General features: G+C 32.6%; 1 protein-coding gene across 11 annotated transcripts in view; it reads left to right on the top strand.

The window, feature by feature from the left end:
• Window positions 1-6,000, top strand: part of LOC142352289 (high affinity choline transporter 1-like) — a 119,714-nt gene that overhangs the window by 92,233 nt on the left and 21,481 nt on the right. The window lies entirely within an intron of this gene.

Here is a 6,000-nt window from a genome sequence, read left to right as displayed (position 1 = left end):
ATAGACAGTGTGTAAATTAGATGAAAATAAGCAGAGACAGTTTGAAATGATGAGATAACTAGACGGGAAAAATTGACAGTGGGTGGGTTAAATGGAGGAGGAGGGGGAGGGGGGTATAAAGGGTTACTAAAAGCAGTGAAAAGAGACTTGACAGTGTGGTATAGGGTTCAACGGGCATTGTATTCAACACCACTTAACTTAATGAAGTTGGGTAGGATTTAAGGCGCTCTATTTCACAGAGAGATAATAGAGAGAGAAAAAAAGAAATATAAAGGAGCAATTGTAGAGAGGAATTTAATTAGAGCACAGCCAATTTGACAGACTTGTTTAGATTGTGAATGGTTCCGTTGAGAGCACGTGAAAACATTGTCTTCGATATGGATATTGTTCATTCCCTTAAATATGCTTAAAATGTCACTTAAGTCTAATTGAAGCCACTGAAACAAAAAAAACTGTAACACTGAGCGGAACGATTAAATGGTGATAAACCCACATGAAAAGAATTGTAAGACGATGCGTCAAGTATCATGCATGTATATTATATTAGTTAGCTTATCTGATTGCAATTTTATGAGAGAGCGACGGAAGTACGGTCAATATAACACAAAAATACAAAAATAGCTAAAGCTTTAATTTTTGTCTTTTATACAGTTTATGCAGCATATACAGAAAAACTTTTGGGACCTTTTCAGTTTGTGCTCCCTCCCAGCTTAGTGTGTGCAAATTATTTGCACCCCTCAGATGCACGTGCCATAATTTTACATAATAATGGTCATATTTTTACATATAATTATTCACTATGTAATGACACGTGCTCTGTAACCGGGTAGAGCATAACGTACTGGGGGGCACAAACGAAAAAGATTCAATTTTTGCACCCAAAGCACAATCACAAGTTTAAATGAGTACTGGATAATTGCAAAAGCAACTATTATGTATTATATTTTGTTTTGATTTCGAGCGTTGCTTTTGCTATTTTCAAGTTCATATTAGCAGCTGAGCAGCTGAAATGACTAAGAAACAATAAAGATGTATACCGATTTTTTTTGTATCTGAAAAAGATCAGCAAGTCTGAAATTTTCAAAACCACGCCTGATCCAAAACTGACGAGTCAAAAAGTGACTAAGAATGAATGACTAGTAACCAATGACTAAGAAGCATTAAAGACGTATGCGCATTTTTTTTTGTATTTGAAAAAGATGTCAAGTCTGAAATTTGCAAAGCCAGATCTGATCCAAAACTGAGGAGCCAAACAGTGACATGCTCAAATCTTTGAATCAGTGCTGATTTGCAACTTGCTTTGAACCTTTAAAGTACTGATTTACAATTGGAGTCCGGAACAGAAAATTTTTTCCGAGGAACTTATTGAACAGATTTGTGCTTTGATTAACATAACGCTTGTTTTCTTAGGTATAATATTATTAAAGATCTAAGATTCATAATCGAAAACCAAAACTTCTCAAAAACTTCCATATACATATGAAAGTTTTTGAGACTTCCATATAGATATGATCAGCTGTTTGTAATAATCCAAATTTAGAAATAGTGGGACTTTAACAGTTTAGACAGGTTGCGATCAAACGAAACAAAACGCAAATGCTTCAAAACTAAATTCTTCTCATGGCCAAATTTCTTTCCGATACCAAATTGGAAAATCAGAATGAAAGACCTGCAATTTGAGTTGTAATATTCTGAGTATTTTTTAAAAACAAGACAAAACTGATATTTCAACTTTTTTAAAGATGAGTTAAAACAGTTTTTGAGTTTTCGTGCCTTTGTTTTTTTCAGAAATATTGGAAAGCACTCCATTGCTTCGGGCAATGGGCATACACAAATCGAGAAGTTGAACAAGATTTTTGCGGAAGCAAAGTTAAAAAAAAACTTTAAATACATGGCAATTGAGATCTTAAACAAAGCCTTGTTTTTTTAATAATTCACTAAATTTAAAAAAGACACTTAAAACTGTGTATAAAGTTTTCAGCGTTTTTCTCTGAAATTTTCCTGTGTGCTTATGTTGCTAATTCTGGTCTAAATACAAAAAATTTATACGCCTTCAAAATAAGCAAAAATATAATTAACACCAAATCCTTTCCACATTTAATCGCAAAATCAATCTGTTTTCTTCAATAAAGCACAAAATTACATTTCAAAACTATAGGAAGATGACTAAAACAAGGTTTTTAATGAAGCAAATGCGTAGGTATGCAAAAATAAGATTCCTAACTCTAAAGGTCAGCAAATTGTCCGGAAAAAAATCGCTCCATAACTTAGCAGATAAGATCAAAAACGCAGGAATATTTTTTTATTTGGGTTCCTTTTGTCAGTTATTTTTATTTAAAAATTTTGCGTCTCCACTTAAAGTCAGCCACAGTAAAATTAGCATCTCATAATTACACTTCATAGTGTCAGGATTTGCTCCAAAAGAGAAAAACACAAGTGACAAAAAAAGTAATGATAATCACGTGTCTTTTATGCATGTTTTGCATGTACCTGAATGGATCTTATTTTCAAGTTGACTTCTAAATGGCATTTTTCAAAAGTTTGTATGTTCTATTTAATATTTCGGCGGCCTTTGCATGTAGACTGAATTGCCGTATTTATAAAAAGGAAATTGAAAATCCGAAAATTTTTTAGTAGAAGTTCTCAACAGTTTTACGAAACCTGTACCTGCCAAAATAAAATGCTACAAGTATTTCCAATTTGTTTTTACATTTTTTGTTTATAGAAGCCAAACCTTTTTAAATTATTAAAGAAGAGTAAATTTTAAGTTCTGAAAACTGAAGAGAATCAATAACAAATTTCTCTTATCTGGATTAGAGTTGAACTTTTGACTAGCGAATCAAATTAACTTTTAGTCGTTTTAGTTCTCAATATGAACTGGAAGAAAAATCTACAGCTGGGCAGAAACAAAAAAGTTGAAATTGGAAGCAAAATGAAAGTTAGAAAAATTTTGGCGCAAATGGAGGTTAATGGCTTCAAAATTATGAAACTGAAAACATTGTCAACCAGGAAGCGGAAGCTGAACTATTTATTTTTTGTTTTCATTCACTTTTGCTATGAGTTTTTAAAATTTTTTTGTCCGAAGTGAACATATGTAATAATTATATTTGAGCCAGAAAAGCTGAAAGTTGGATAAACTAACGATTCGTAAAGAAAAAACCTTAATGAGTAGCTAAATTACTAACAGTTCAAAACTTTGCGTCCATGATGATGAATGAATGCAAGATGAGATTTTGATGAAGAAAATGCAAGTTTCAATTGAAATATAGCAAAAATAATTTTTTTTATATTTTTGAATGGCGAAGAAAAGAATATAAAACCGTTGAAAAATTTGCTCTCAGAACAGAATATATGTGTATTCTTGAGTTTCGGGGCAACTTTTCTTGTGTCACGGATCTCATGCTGGGAATAAAAAATTATTCTAGAGTAGATGTTTGTGACAATCATAGTTAAGGTCATCTGTTTATACACAATTACAGTTTTTACTGCTCAAGTTAGTAATGAGAAGGTCTCTATGATATTCCTTTTAAGGACTCCAACTTGGATCAAGAATTTTGAAAATGAATTTTAAAATAATACATCATCACTTATCAACGTTTTTTTTTTTAGTAAATAACGATGGATGACACAAAATTTTACGTCTCAAATGCGTCATTCCATATTTAATAGGAAACTCTTTTGCTAACAATCACTTAGATTTAGAGATTTCGGTCATTGTATAGCCATATAGTCAACATAAATCTAATCCTCAGGTGTTTGGTAATAATTACTTTAAAATCACGCATTAGAAACTCGTTTGCAGCTATAAAAATAGTACAAAAATCTAATCACGTATGCTACTATACCATGGACCGGAAGCTATAATAAATCAAAATTGACGAGCTAAACTTGAAAACCCTAAAAATCCTCCAAGCGCAATTTAAATGTTTCCTTTCAAACGTCACGTTCTTGGTTCGTGAGGCACATTCTTGTTAAAATGTCAGGATAAAAATAAGTTTCAAAATGGGCTCTAGTGACGCACAATTAATGACTTTGAATGGACGTAATTAGAGGCACCTTCGGTTTTTAGCCCCGGGTTTAAACCTGTCACAATTGTTACAATTTCTCACCTGATTTATTGTGGTAGCCTGGGGCAATGGAAGAGTATATTGTGATATATACTTCCCCAGTCAGATTAAATTCGATTAGAACGGAGCTTTTTCCATCTGATCAAAAATGAAGCAGACTTCCGGGATTAAGTTTTTTTGACATTCGGTATTGATATGTCTGCTGTGTAAATCATGGCTGATCAGGAATCGTTCCTGAAAAGGTTGTTTGGTCCAAAAATTTTGAATTTGTTTAAGAAACTGGGAGATAAGGCGGTTCTTCAGCCCTCATGAAATTACAGCCCCCATTATGGTTACCATGACTGGGGGGGGGGGGGGGGGGGGGGGAGACTGCACGAAAACGCACGTGTACTTTTCAAATACCAATTTCTGCCTTGAGCACGGATCGCGAAATAATAAAAACCTAAGCTTAATATAAAAAAATGCTTCAGTAATTCTATGAAAGTTTTAAATTTTCAAAAGAATTTTTCGAAAAGTTTATATATTATGTCTTCTTGTTACGCAATCCCGGATTGGGATCCCATTGTTGGGAAAATTCGAATCTATTCTGTTTCGTCCCCCCCCCCAGTGTTTTTTATGACCCCCCGTTACAAATTATATGTTGTTATACAGCACGTTATTATGTAAGAACGTGCGCCTGGGGGTCATAAAAGATTTATGCTCACTAAGCTGGGGGCCGAAACAGAATAGATCCAAAAATTCATAGAAACAGACATCCCATCGATGGATCAAAAATTTCAATCAAAAGTAAATCCCAGCAATGACTCATGACCATTTCATAGAAACCAAAAAATCCATATCAATAAATCAAAATAAAAGATTAACAAAGATTTCTACTGGTTGACAGTTTGCAAACATTATGTTGCTGTTACATAATTCGCTTCAACAAAATTTTTAACAAGCGAATTTGGTGAGAAATGAAAATGGCTGTGTCGCACAGGTACAAAAACGTTTGGCTATACAACAACAGATTGAAAGGCAACTTACAAAGAGTGGAGTTTGGAAGAATTGTCCAAAAAAATTCCAACCCCAAAATTCCATCTAGAAAGTTTAGTAATTTTATACTAAAAAGGGTTTCGGGATTTCCATTCAGTTATTTTAGCCTATCAATGAAATTCTTCTGGTAAATATTGAATTGTAATGAATTGTATTGAGATTATGTCAAGGCCAGTAATGACCAACACAATTTTACAAATCTTGAAATTTTAAAATTTTATCAGGGTTAAATGTTTTTGCCCCTGTTATCCTCTTTCTTGCCCAGCTCAACGATCTGTTATCTCAAGAATAGTTTTGATTTAAAAGTTTGCTCATTATTATCTTATTTTCTTTTTGGACTTCTTCTTAAGTGGAATTGAAAAATCAAATTATGCTCAAGTAATAAAAGCAAATTATATGTCCATTCGAGTTTTAGCAGCTTTTTGTTTAATGCACCAGATTGAGACTACTTCTAAAGCCAAAAAATTGAAATCTGTTTGCGTGTAAGAACTTTTCTTTCGTCGCTTTTAGATTTTACCAACACATTTTTAACCTACTCTTTAAACGATCTCGTGAAAAAAACTAATGTGAGATTTTGGAAATTCAATCAATATTTTTGAATTAAAATGAATAATAATCTTTTATTATAGATTGTTTTAAATGTTATTTATTATTTATTAAAGATTATTTATTATAGATATATTTTAAAAAATATAGATCAGACCATCTTCAAGACTTTGCCCTCTTATCAGACCCTGTGCCATGTTCCAAGTTATACTAATTAAAAAGCACCCGCCGGTGCTAACAAACACATTTTCTTACAAAGAGTAAATATGCACCAAACAAATTTTAGGTTGACAATTTTTTTGTTTTGTATGAAGTTCTGTGACTACAACTTTTTAATAAATACGTTGTCACT

The sequence above is a fragment of the Convolutriloba macropyga genome, chromosome 13 (genome assembly GCF_964194025.1).
Source record: "Convolutriloba macropyga chromosome 13, txConMacr16.3, whole genome shotgun sequence".
NCBI lineage: Eukaryota > Metazoa > Xenacoelomorpha > Acoela > Convolutidae > Convolutriloba > Convolutriloba macropyga.
This window is presented reverse-complemented; position numbering and strand designations above follow the sequence as displayed.